This window comes from Oncorhynchus nerka, linkage group LG5 (genome assembly GCF_034236695.1).
Source record: "Oncorhynchus nerka isolate Pitt River linkage group LG5, Oner_Uvic_2.0, whole genome shotgun sequence".
Classification (NCBI taxonomy): domain Eukaryota; kingdom Metazoa; phylum Chordata; class Actinopteri; order Salmoniformes; family Salmonidae; genus Oncorhynchus; species Oncorhynchus nerka.
The window spans coordinates 35471672-35485291 of NC_088400.1; the positions used below are offsets into that span (position 1 = coordinate 35471672).

General features: G+C 44.0%; 1 pseudogene; it reads right to left on the reverse strand.

Moving 5' to 3' along the window:
- LOC115129392 (ensconsin-like) overlaps positions 1-13620 on the reverse strand; it is a 49640-nt pseudogene that overhangs the window by 13118 nt on the left and 22902 nt on the right.

Here is a 13620-nt window from a genome sequence, read left to right on the forward strand (position 1 = left end):
ATCACTGGGGCCAAGATTCCTGCCATCCAGGACCTTTATACCAGGCAGTGTCAGAGGAAGGCCCTAAAAATTGTCAAAGACTCCCGCCACCCTAGTCAGAGTGTTCTCTCTGCTACCGCACAGCGGTACCGGAGCGCCACGTCCAAAAGGCTTCTTAACAGCTTCTACCCCCAAGCGTTAAGACTCCTGAACAGCTCAAAGGGCTACCCTCTTTTACACCACTGCTACTCTTACCATCTATGCATAGTCACTTTAATAACTCCACCTACTGTACATGTACATATTACATTGACTCTGTACCGGTACCCCCTTGTATATAGCCTTGCTACTGTTATTTTACTGCTGCTCTAATGATTTGTTATTTAATTATTTTTTTTACTTACCACTTACTTTTCTTACATTTACATTTAAGTCATTTAGCAGATGCTCTTATCCAGAGCGACTTACACATTTTCTTAAAACTGCATTGTTGGTTAAGGGCTTGTAAGTAAGCATTTCACTGTAAGATCTATCTATACCTGTTGTATTCGGCTCATGTGACAAATACAATTTGATTTGATAGGCCCAGGGTGTTGCCTGCGCCGTCTGTCTGTCCTGCTCTGCATGGCCTGAACCAGCCACAGCCAGCCACTCCAACTGTACTCAGCCTGTTGTGGGCTCCTTTGTCTGTCTGTGACAAAGGCGCTCCTTCATATCCATGGAGGACCATGGAGAAAGGACAGAGGGCGAGAGAGCCAGGCAGTGGAGGACACTGAACGAATCAAAGCTTGCCTCAGGCTGCATGGAACATGTCTCGAGGCTAACATGACGCTGCTAATGCCCAATGAACCTACTTGGGGGCTAAAACACTTGAATGCAGTAGTGGCATCCTCGTCTTACTGAATTGTTTGGTAAACATCTCTAATGCAACAAGAGTGAAAGAAGCATTTCTCTAGTGAACAATGGTCTTCTCCCCAATGGACAATGAAGGTATTCAATGTAATTCCGACTTGTCCGAGTCGTGAGAGAGCAGTGGGATTCTGAGCAAACAGCTCAGTATCATGGATGGATAACACACAGGGCTGCTTTGACTGGCAAATTATAGAGGATGTACGCATATAACTGAGTGACATTTGTATACTGGGGTTATTTTGTCCAACATCATTGCAGGTTTGGCGAGAGTGTTATCACCATGTTCCTGTAACTAAATCCTGGTGTCCAAAGGGCTTCTGGGAAAGACAACCCACACACCTTTACATGATCTACATTTCCACTGTCTCCTTCATTTATTTTTGATGACCTGGGAGGGGACTGTACTTGCTAAGAACACAAAAACTATGCATGCATAGCCGACTGCTAAGTCGCTAAAATTGAAACCTAATCACTCCCCATTAACCTAGAGTGTAGGGGGCAGTATTTTGATGTTTGGATGAAAAACGTACCCAAATTAAACTGCCTATTTCTCAGGCCCAGAATCTAGAATATGCATATAATTGTCAGATTAGGATAGAAAACTCTAAAGTTTCCAAAACTGTCAAAATATTGTCTGTGATTATAACAGAACTGATATTGCAGGCGAAAACCTGAGGAAAATCCAACCAGGAAGTGCTGTTTTTCCTAAAACCTCTGTTCCATTGCATGCCTTCCCTCCATTTAAAGGGATATCAACCAGATTCCTTTTCCTATGGTTTCCACATGGTGTGAACAGTCTTTAGACATAGTTTCAGGCTTTTATTCTGAAAAATGAGCAAGAAAGATCACATCGCGTCAGTGGAAGGCTGGGTGCCAGCGGTGTTTTGCATGCGCGAGCAGCTTGGAACAGACATTTTCTCTCTCACCGCTATTGAGAAAGCTACAGTCCGGTTGAAATATTATCGATTATTTATTGTAAAAACAACCTGAGGATTGATTATTAAAAAACTGACATGTTTCTACGAACTTTACGGATACTATTTGGAATTTGTCTGCTCCGTTGTGACCGCTCGAGCCTGTGGATTTCTGAACATAACGCGCCAACCAAATGGAGGTTTTTGGATTGAAAAATAATCTTTATGGAACAAAAGGAACATTTATTGTGTAACTGGGAGTCTCGTGAGTGCAAACATCCGAAGATCAAAGGTAAGAGATTCATTTGCTGCTAGCTGTTTGTAATGTTTTGTCTGCTGAGAGAGATGTCCTAACATAAACGCTTGGATAGCTTTCGCCGAAAAGCTTTTTTGAAATCTGACACGCCAGGTGGATTAACATCAAGCTAAGCTGTGTTCTGCTATATTGCGAATTCATGAAAAAAAATAATTGTAATTTAATTTGGCGTTCTGCAATTCAGCGGATGTTGATGAAAATGATCCCGCTAACGGGATGGGTGCACCAAGAAGTTAACAGGTTGTCATCATGCACATGAACACATTAGTTCTAAGTGCTCTACGTTTGCACCACTCCACTAATTCGGTGTCTTCCATTTGTCCATTCTATCAATGCTAATTCTATGTCTTCTAGATTCATGACGTCTCACCAGTGAGGGGTTCAGTTGGTCTGCCGAGGCCGAGGTGGGCAGGGTGGTGCTCTTCTGCCGGTCGATGCTGCGGCTGCGCACAGGTCCTCGCTGCATCAGGTGCAGGGGGCTGGACGAGGCTGAACGAGGACACAGGTGACACTCTGGTAAAGGACACAGTCATCGTAGCGCAGGGAAACCAGCCAATGGGAGCACGGGTAGAAGCAGCCGAGTTGGGTGAGCAAAGCAGAGGCATGGGGGAAAAAGAGAGCGATGGAGAGAAAGAGAGAGTAGAAAGAGAGGAAGACAATGGTTTGGGGGATAAGAGCACAAAACAACCTATTGTTAGATTATGGTAGCACGCACACGCAGTTGGTTGTTGAAGCATTGGGGATAAACTGGAAGTGGAAGGGCTGGAGGGTGGAGCCAGAGAGAGGCAAGGACAGACAGACTGGCATCCCCTGATTGGTGCCAAAGCTCCGGTGCTGCTCATAGCAAAACACATCGACACAACACGGCAATGAGCACATCGCCACAGCAGACGCTGAACACAGCGCACATACAACCCACCACCTTCACAAAATCATCACATCAAAGCAGAAAACGCTGGCAGCGCTCACACACATTAGTCTATAAACACCCTAAACCATCACTATCCAATAGCAACGCTCAAGCACGCTGGAGGAGTGCATTCATTTCTAGTATTCATTCATGGTGATGGGTGGGAAAAGAATTGGTAGTTACATGTCGGGTTATACATTTAGACAGAGCGAGAGATATATAGCAATATTGTTTTTGACAATGTCACAATAATTTTGCTCTAATGGCTGGACGTGCACCAAAACTCCAGTATATATATTTTTTTGAGCCAAATTGTTTTCATCACTTTTATTTCCATGACTGATCAAAACTCGTTTTCTCATGGCTCGCTTGAATCTGCAGCAGACATATGGTGAGCAAAATGTTTGGAATATCGAATCACAATACATATAGAATGGTGAAAATCACAATATACTGTATATCGTATCGGCACCTACGTATTGTGATAATATTCCCGTCCCTATTCAATCATATTATTTGTTTCATCTGGTCATTTCAGGCTTTCTAGCATTTTCTGTTTTTTAAAAGACAAGAGTTTTAGGGGCTTAGTCTAGTATGCCAATGCCACACACAATATTATATCCAGCTTGAATCCAATCCAAATTAAAAACCCAAAAGTTGAATAGGACAAATCCTTCACAGAGAATGATGTACGTCAGCCACAACCCTGCGTATTCCAGTAGCTAGCCCCTCTAGAAGGGTGCTAATGATTAAGTCTTTCATACAGAGTCAGTGTAAGCTGCTGGTCTGTGGTTTGAGACCCTAGTTCTTAATACCGTCTAGCAAGTCTCCAGCTCCCTGGGTTCATTGACCAGTTACCAGCACAAACACTCAATCTCTTAGGCAACCAGCTGCGCGCTGCACTGGGCCCACAAGAAAGTAGCTTAGTGCAAAGCCACCCAGCATGAACTCTGATTCCCAAGGCTCCTCAGACACTGAACCAGCTCCCAGACAAGACTCTACACACACACCCCAGCCAATTGTGTCTGAGCTGTGAGTGCATGTGAGCAGATCCTGCACCTGTATGTGTGGCGCCCATCTACATATGTATGCACAACTTTGTGATCTCAAGTGTACTTTTACTGGATAGCACATTCTGTTCAAGACATTAACCCCTGAGCAAGCAGGCCCCATCAACAGTAATATAGCCACGGCTGGACTACAGCCTTTAGGACTACAGCCTTTAGACACGGCTCCTCGACTACAGCCTTTAGACACGGCTCCTCGACTACAGCCTTTAGACACGGCTCCTCGACTACAGCCTTTAGACACGGCTCCTCGACTACAGCCTTTAGACACGGCTCCTCGACTACAGCCTTTAGACACGGCTCCTCGACTACAGCCTTTAGACACGGCTCCTCGACTACAGCCTTTAGACACGGCTCCTCGACTACAGCCTTTAGACACGGCTCCTCGACTACAGCCTTTAGACACGGCTCCTCGACTACAGCCTTTAGACACGGCTCCTCGACTACAGCCTTTAGACACGGCTGGACAACCACCAGAAAAAATGTTTTACCAGGAAAGGGCCGGTTTTCTTCTAAGGATTTGCCTAGCCAGTAGCAGGGACCTGGGCTAGAGATATACGTCTATACAGCTAGGGACATAACAGGGACCTGGGCTAGAGATATACGTCTATACCACTAGGGACATAGCAGGGACCTGGGCTAGAGATATACGTCTATACCACTAGGGACATAGCAGGGACCTGGGCTAGAGATATACGTCTATGCAGCTAGGGACATAGCAGGGACCTGGGCTAGAGATATACGTCTATACCACTAGGGACATAGCAGGGACCTGGGCTAGAGATATACGTCTATGCAGCTAGGGACATAGCAGGGACCTGGGCTAGAGATATACGTCTATGCAGCTAGGGACATAGCAGGGACCTGGGCTAGAGATATACGTCTATACAGCTAGGGACATAGTAGGGACCTGGGCTAGAGATATACGTCTATACAGCTAGGGACATAGTAGGGCTCTGGGCTAGAGAGATATACGTCTATACAGCTAGGGACATAGTAGGGCTCTGGGCTAGAGAGATATATGTCTATACCACTAGGGACATAGTAGGGACCTGGACTAGAGAGATATACGTCTATACAGCTAGGGACATAGTAGGGACCTGGACTAGAGAGATATACGTCTATACCGCTAGGGACATAGTAGGGACCTGGACTAGAGAGATATATGTCTATACAGCTAGGGACATAGTAGGGCTCTAGGCTAGAGAGATACGTCTATACAGCTAGGGACATAACAGGGACCTGGGCTAGAGATATACGTCTATACCACTAGGGACATAGCAGGGACCTGGGCTAGAGATATACGTCTATACCACTAGGGACATAGCAGGGACCTGGGCTAGAGATATACGTCTATGCAGCTAGGGACATAGCAGGGACCTGGGCTAGAGAGATATATGTCTATACAGCTAGGGACATAGTAGGGCTCTGGGCTAGAGAGATATATGTCTATACAGCTAGGGACATAGTAGGGACCTGGACTAGAGAGATATATGTCTATACCACTAGGGACATAGTAGGGCTCTGGGCTAGAGAGATATATGTCTATACCACTAGGGACATAGTAGGGCTCTGGGCTAGAGAGATACATGTCTATACAGCTAGGGACATAGTAGGGCTCTGGGCTAGAGAGATATATGTCTATACAGCTAGGGACATAGTAGGGCTCTGGGCTAGAGAGATATATGTCTATACAGCTAGGGACATAGTAGGGCTCTGGACTAGAGAGATATATGTCTATACAGCTAGGGACATAGTAGGGCTCTGGGCTAGAGAGATATATGTCTATACCACTAGGAACATAGTAGGGACCTGGACTAGAGAGATATATGTCTATACAGCTAGGGGCATAGTAGGGCTCTGGGATAGAGAGATATATGTCTATACCACTAGGAACCTGGACTAGAGAGATATATGTCTATACCACTAGGAACATAGTAGGGACCTGGACTAGAGAGATATGTCTATACAGCTAGGGGCATAGTAGGGACTTTGGGTGGGTGTTTTATAGCTATTAACTGGTGATGTAATGGGGGCAGGGGTGTGGATTGAGGTGGAATTATCTTATACTGTATCTAGTGATATAATGGAGGTTCAGCAGTGGGGTGGGTCCCTGTGCGTTGCTGGGTCCTCACTCTCTACAGGGGGTCTCCTCTGTGGGGGTTACCTGGGGCTTCACCTCCTTCGGACAGGGCTGCGGCGCTCTTGCTCCTAGCTAGTGAGGCCTGGGTGGGGATGAGAAGGCGACTGAGGAACCCTCCGTCCACGGGGCTCGCCAGGGGCTTGCGAGCTACACGGCCGGAACAAGGCAAACCCCACAAAAAATGGAGAAGCCAAAACAAGAAGAAAAGAAGGAGGCGAGTGGGGGTGGGTCAACACAAAGAAGGGGGCGGGATTTGGGGGTCACCATATGATTTCAACCAGTCACAGGAGAGAATCCACATAAGAAACCAAGGCTGTGTCTCAATAGTCTTAAAGGGAGTCCTTGAGGAAACCTAGTCCTTTCACCAATTCCACCCAGTGGGAATGAAGACAAGGAGACCAGGAAAGAGTATTGGTACACAGACCCAGAGCGAGTGTCAAGCAACTGAAGAGTACTACAAATGAGGTTTAATCAAGGTGTGTTCCTGGTGCAGAGGGGATGCTGTGGGGTAAAAAGGGTATTAGTGAACTCCGCCCACAAACAGGATAAGTTAAGGGCTCAAAGTAAGTGGTTTCTACTGTTCAGACTATAGCAGTGTTTTGTATTGGAAAGAACAAGAACTTAAAGTCTTACGTTGAAATTGCCAAACCAAGATGGTAACTCCTAGGCCCTGCCCACTACGCATTTGTAAAGTATTCAGACCCCTGGACTTTTTCCACATTTTGTTGTTACAGCCTTATTCTAAATGGCTTAAATAAAACAATTTCCTAATGAATCTACACGCAATACCCCATAATGACAAAGCAAAAACAGGTTTGTAGATTTTTGCGTGCGCAAATATATAAAAATAAAAACAGAAATAACTTAACGTAAGTACTCAGACCCTTTGCTATGAGACGCAAAAATTAGCTCAGGTGCATCCTGTTTCCATTGATCATCCTTGCGATGTTTCTACAACTTGGTTGGAGTCCACTTGTGGTAAATTCAATTGATAAATTCAATTGATTGGACATGATTTGGAAAGGCACATACACCTGTCTAAGGTCCCACAGTAGACAGTTCATGTCAGAGCAAAAACCAAGCCATGAGATTGAAGGAATTGTCCGTAGAGCTCCGAGACAGGATTGTGTCGAGAGACAGATCTGGGGAAGAGTACTAAAAAATGTCAACAACATTGAAGGTCCCCAAGAACACAGTGGCCTCCAGAATTCTTAAATGGAAGAAGTTTGGAACCACCAAGACTCTTCCTCAGGGATGCAAACTGGTGAGGGCCCAAAAAGGTGACACTTTTTTTTTTGCACCAAAACATTAAAAGAAAATCCCTGCTAGGGAGAAATGCAGGCTTTAACTAACTAATCAACAAAGAATATGATCTACATGAGCAGTCTTTGTGTAAAATAAGTGGTTAATGTGAACCTAGCTCACAGCTAAAAAAAAATTAAAGAAAGCAATCCAATGTTATTTTTTTCCTAGACTTGACTGCAAATGACACTCAAGTCTTGAGAAAAAAACAATACACTAATATTGCAGTTAGTCATGACAGCCTTTATAATAGAACGCGTGTGACCACACACACACATCTAAATATTGCACTTGTGATAAATACCATTTTTAAAAGTAGAAACAGAATGAAACAAACATTCTATTTTTGCTCCAATCAATTTTTGAATAAGTTTGTAACTTAACAAAATATGGAATAAGTCAAGGGGTCTGAATAGTTCCAGAACGCACTGTATGTGAATAGACAGTGGCGTACATATTAGCAGGATACCTGGAGTCTGACAGTAAAAACCAAGAGCTCTTGATCTCACAAAATGAAGGATTACAGTTCCCCCTTGGTTCCTATGAAAGACCAGTATCCCAGTAACAAAGGTCGATAAACAACAAACGTTAAAGTACAAATCGGCCGTTGCTCTATATTCCCGTTTGGCACTTTGGATAAAGGGATTTGCGTCGAGGCCTCCTTCAGGCTCCCTGACAGAGAGGGGACATCTGTTGCAGACACTCATGTTAGACGTAGAGTGGGCCAGCCTCTTAAAGCATGGAGCCAGACCCTTAAACTTCTTCAGATCCAGCTGTGAAGCTCCAGACTGATTGGAGGTCAGGGTGGGCCAGGGAACGTGGTTAGGAACGGTTGAGGATGGGAGAGTTTTCCCTGTCTGGTTAGTGAAAGGATCCAGGTTAAGGATAGACATGGATGGCTCGTTGTGGGATTCCTCTCAGTACGGGAGATTCAAAGTTTGAGTTGATAAACAAAAAAGGCTAAAGGATGTTTAACAGTTCATGGCATCTCATATCACTGAGAAACTATTTGCCCTGTAAATGAGAATACTCTAAATACAGTCACTTTGAACAACTACTACAAGACATACAGTATGTTGGATACAGTGGGACATGGTTAACACAATTGGCATACAGTATGTTGGATGCAGTGGGACATGGTTAACACATTGACATACAGTATGTTGGATGCAGTGGGACATGGTTAACACAGACATACAGTATGTTGGATACAGTGGGACATGGTTAACACATTGACATACAGTATGTTGGATGCAGTGGGACATGGTTAACACATTGACATACAGTATGTTGGATACAGTGGGACATGGTTAACACATTGACATACAGTATGATGGATGCAGTGGGACATGGTTAACACAGACATACAGTATGTTGGATGCAGTGGGACATGGTTAACACAGACATACAGTATGTTGGATACAGTGGGACATGGTTAACACAGACATACAGTATGTTGATACAGTGGGACATGGTTAACACATTGACATACAGTATGATGGATGCAGTGGGACATGGTTAACACATTGACATACAGTATGATGGATGCAGTGGGACATGGTTAACACAGACATACAGTATGTTGGATACAGTGGGACATGGTTAACACATTGACATACAGTATGATGGATGCAGTGGGACATGGTTAACACAGACATACAGTATGTTGGATGCAGTGGGACATGGTTAACACAGACATACAGTATGTTGGATACAGTGGGACATGGTTAACACAGACATACAGTATGTTGATACAGTGGGACATGGTTAACACATTGACATACAGTATGATGGATGCAGTGGACATGGTTAACACATTGACATACAGTATGATGGATGCAGTGGGACATGGTTAACACAGACATACAGTATGTTGGATACAGTGGGACATGGTTAACACATTGACATACAGTATGATGGATGCAGTGGGACATGGTTAACACATTGACATACAGTATGTTGGATACAGTGGGACATGGTTAACACATTGACATACAGTATGTTGGATACAGTGGGACATGGTTAACACATTGACATACAGTATGATGGATGCAGTGGGACATGGTTAACACAGACATACAGTATGTTGGATGCAGTGGGACATGGTTAACACAGACATACAGTATGTTGGATACAGTGGGACATGGTTAACACAGACATACAGTATGTTGGATACAGTGGGACATGGTTAACACAGACATACAGTATGTTGGATACAGTGGGACATGGTTAACACATTGACATACAGTATGATGGATGCAGTGGGACATGGTTAACACATTGACATACAGTATGTTGGATGCAGTGGGACATGGTTAACACAGACATACAGTATGTTGGATACAGTGGGACATGGTTAACACATTGACATACAGTATGATGATACAGTGGGACATGGTTAACACATTGACATACAGTATGATGGATGCAGTGGGACATGGTTAACACATTGACATACAGTATGATGGATGCAGTGGGACATGGTTAACACAGACATACAGTATGATGGATGCAGTGGGACATGGTTAACACATTGACATACAGTATGATGGATGCAGTGGGACATGGTTAACACAGACATACAGTATGATGGATGCAGTGGGACATGGTTAACACATTGACATACAGTATGATGGATACAGTGGGACATGGTTAACACATTGACATACAGTATGATGGATGCAGTGGGACATGGTTAACACATTGACATACAGTATGATGGATGCAGTGGGACATGGTTAACACAGACATACAGTATGATGGATACAGTGGGACATGGTTAACACAGACATACAGTATGTTGGATACAGTGGGACATGGTTAACACAGACATACAGTATGTTGGATGCAGTGGGATATGGTTAACACAGACATACAGTATGTTGGATGCAGTGGGATGTGGTTAACACAGACAGAGGCCATTTCAGTGCTCTCTAAACCCTAGGAGCTACAGTGGGATGGCACCGAGACACAGCATGGTACACGAGACCATGTGTCAAATCCAATGCTTACAAACGGCATCTGCAGGCAAAACAACAAACACAACGTGACCAACAAACAAAACATTGTGTTAGTTAGGAGCCATTCCTGGTGCTTAGCAGCTCAAAGGAATGAGAGAGAGGGAGAGAGGGGGGGAAGGGTGGAGGGGAGAGGTTAAGACAAGATTAGCTGGGCGTTAAACACAGCAGGAGAGCAACAATACAGGAGAGATCTGTAAGAGAAAGAGCAGGGTGGGTTAGTGACACGAGGCACCAGAGAGAACCCCTGGTAAAGACCAGGGACAGACAAAGGCACAGGAGTTCGGGGCAGTCGAGGGTGTAGTGTTGGCTGGAAAAGAACACACCTATAGAGAGAGGAGGAAAGACTGGAGGAAAGGGACAAGTGCTGGTTTGGAAGTTTTAAATCACTAGCTTGCTGCATTTTACAATCACTGCACCAACAGTAGCTTGAACTGCCTAAACCTCCCTAGCTTGCGCATACAAATCAGTACTAGGAGCTGAATAAGAGGTAAGTGAATGAGCAGACAAATGTTGGAGGAGATGCGTGCTTGTTATTACAAAAGGAGGAGGCCCAAGTAATGCAGACAAGGACAAGAAAAATATAAACTTTGTTCATGCTAGCCACCTTGGTCGTCTGACGTCCCCTTATCGAGCTTGGAGGGGGTCGGCGTTCTGCCCCCCCCAGCTCGTGTCAGGGAGGAGCTTCTCTTCTTCAGGGAGGGGCCTACAGACAGGAGAGTGGGGTTACAGCCTATCAAGGACAGAGGGGGCAGGAGCAATTTCCCCTGAAAGGGCCTCTCGAAACACATGGATTTCATTAAGAGTCATTTTGTTCTCTCATTACAGTACAAATCAATATGCCTTGAATTCTACATTAGTGTCATTTAGCCACACAGTCCACTATGATCATAATCTGATTACTTGCTCTCTCTCGATAGAGGGATACATGATGTCTACCACCACGGTACTGTATGATGTTAGCCTGCATCTGCCAACTATTCAGGCTTAAAGGAAACATTTGTTTCTCTAACAAGCAAAAAATGTCTAGACACGTAGTACTCTCCAGATCAATTATTTTCATCTCTATAGATGCTTGTTTCCTGTGCAGAATGAGGGCGTTGTCAAAAGCTTCAGAGCCACATCAGGCAATGGTTGCTCAGACCTATCAAATGGAGTGTGGAGCATGAAGAGGATGGCTGAGTTGGGTGAGGATAGTGGTGTACTGGGGGGCCTTAATATGCACCTGTCTGTTCCACCTGAAGCTTTTTTCTGCCTTCCTTAGTGGGCTGAGTGTCTAGGTCGACTTTGTTGTTTCTAGGCAACCGATTCAGTGACGAACTCCTCACACGAGCACCTGAGAGACAACGAGGAGACAGCCACGGTGAAACGGTGTCTTTAAAAGTCGGAAGTTTACATACACTTAGGTTGGAGTCATTGAAACTCGTTTTTCAACCATTCCACAAATTTCTTGTTAAACTATAGTTTTGGCAAGTCGGTTAGGACATCTACTTTGTGCATGACACAAGTAATTTTGCCAACAACTGTTTACAGACAGATTATTTCAATTATAACTTACTGTATCACAATTCCAGTGGGTCTGAAGTTTACATACACTAAGTTGACTGAGCTTTTAAACAGCTTGGAAAATTCCAGAAAACGATGTCATGAATTTAGAAGCTTCTGATAGGCTAATTGACATAATTTGAGTCAATTGGAGATGTACCTGTGTATGTATTTCAAGGCTCATGGGAAAATCAAAAGAAATCAGCAAAGACCTCAGAAAATAAATTGGAAACCTCCACAAGTCTAGTTCATCCTTGGGGGCAATTTCCAAACGCCTGAAGGTACCACGTTCATCTGTACAAACAATAGTACGCAAGTATAAACACCAAGGGACCACGCAACTGTCATACCGCTCAGGAAAGAGACGCGTTCCGTCTCCTAGAGATGAACGTACTTTGTTGCGAAAAGTGCAAATCAATCCCAGAACAACAGCAAAGGACCTTGCTAGAGGAAACCAGTACAAAAAGTATCTATATCCACAGTAATACGAGTCCTATAATCGACATAACCTGAAAGGCCGCTCAGCAAGGATGAAGCCACTGCTCCAAAACTGCTATAAAAAAGCCAGACTACGGTTTGCAACTGCACATGGGGACAAATATCGTACTTTTTGGAGAAATATCCTCTGGTCTGATGAAACAAAAATAGAACTCTTTGGCCATAATGACCATCGTTATGTTTGGAGGATAAAAAGGGAAGCTTGCAAGCTGAAGAACACCATCCTAACCGTAAAGCACGGGGGTGGCAGCATCATGTTGTGGGGGTGCTTTGCTGCAGGAGGGACTGGTGCACTTCACAAAATAGATGGCATGAGGGAGAAAATTATGTGGATATATTGAAGCAACATCTCAAGACATCAGTTAAAGCTTGGTCGCAAATGGGTCTTTCAAATGGACAATGACCCCAAGAATACATCAAAAGTTGTTGCAAAATGGCTTAAGGACAACAAAGTCAAGGTATTGGAGTGGCCATCATATAGCCCTGACCTAAATCCTATAGAACATTTGTGGGCAGAACTGAAAAAGCGTGTGCAAGCAAGGCCTTTACAACCCTGACTCAGTTATACCAGCTGTCAGGAGAAATTGGCCAAAATTCACCCAGCTTATTGTGGGAAGCTTGTTGAAGGCTACCTGAAACATTTGACCCAAGTTAAACAATTTTAAGGCAATGCTACCAAGTACTAATTGAGTGCATGTAACATTCTGACCCACTGGGAATGTGATGAAAGAAATAAAAGCTTAAATAAATCATTCTCTACTATTATTCTGACATTACACATTATTAAAATGAAGTGGTGATCCTAACTGACCGAAGACAGGGAATTGTGAAAAACAAAGTTTACATGTATTTCACTAAGGTGTATGTAAACTTCTGACTTCAACTTTACATGATACCATATGTATTATTTCCGTTTTGATGTCTTCACTATTATTCTACAATGTAGAAAATAGTAAAAATAAAGAAAAACCTTGAATGAGTAGGTGTCCACACTTTTGACTGGTACTGTTTACATTG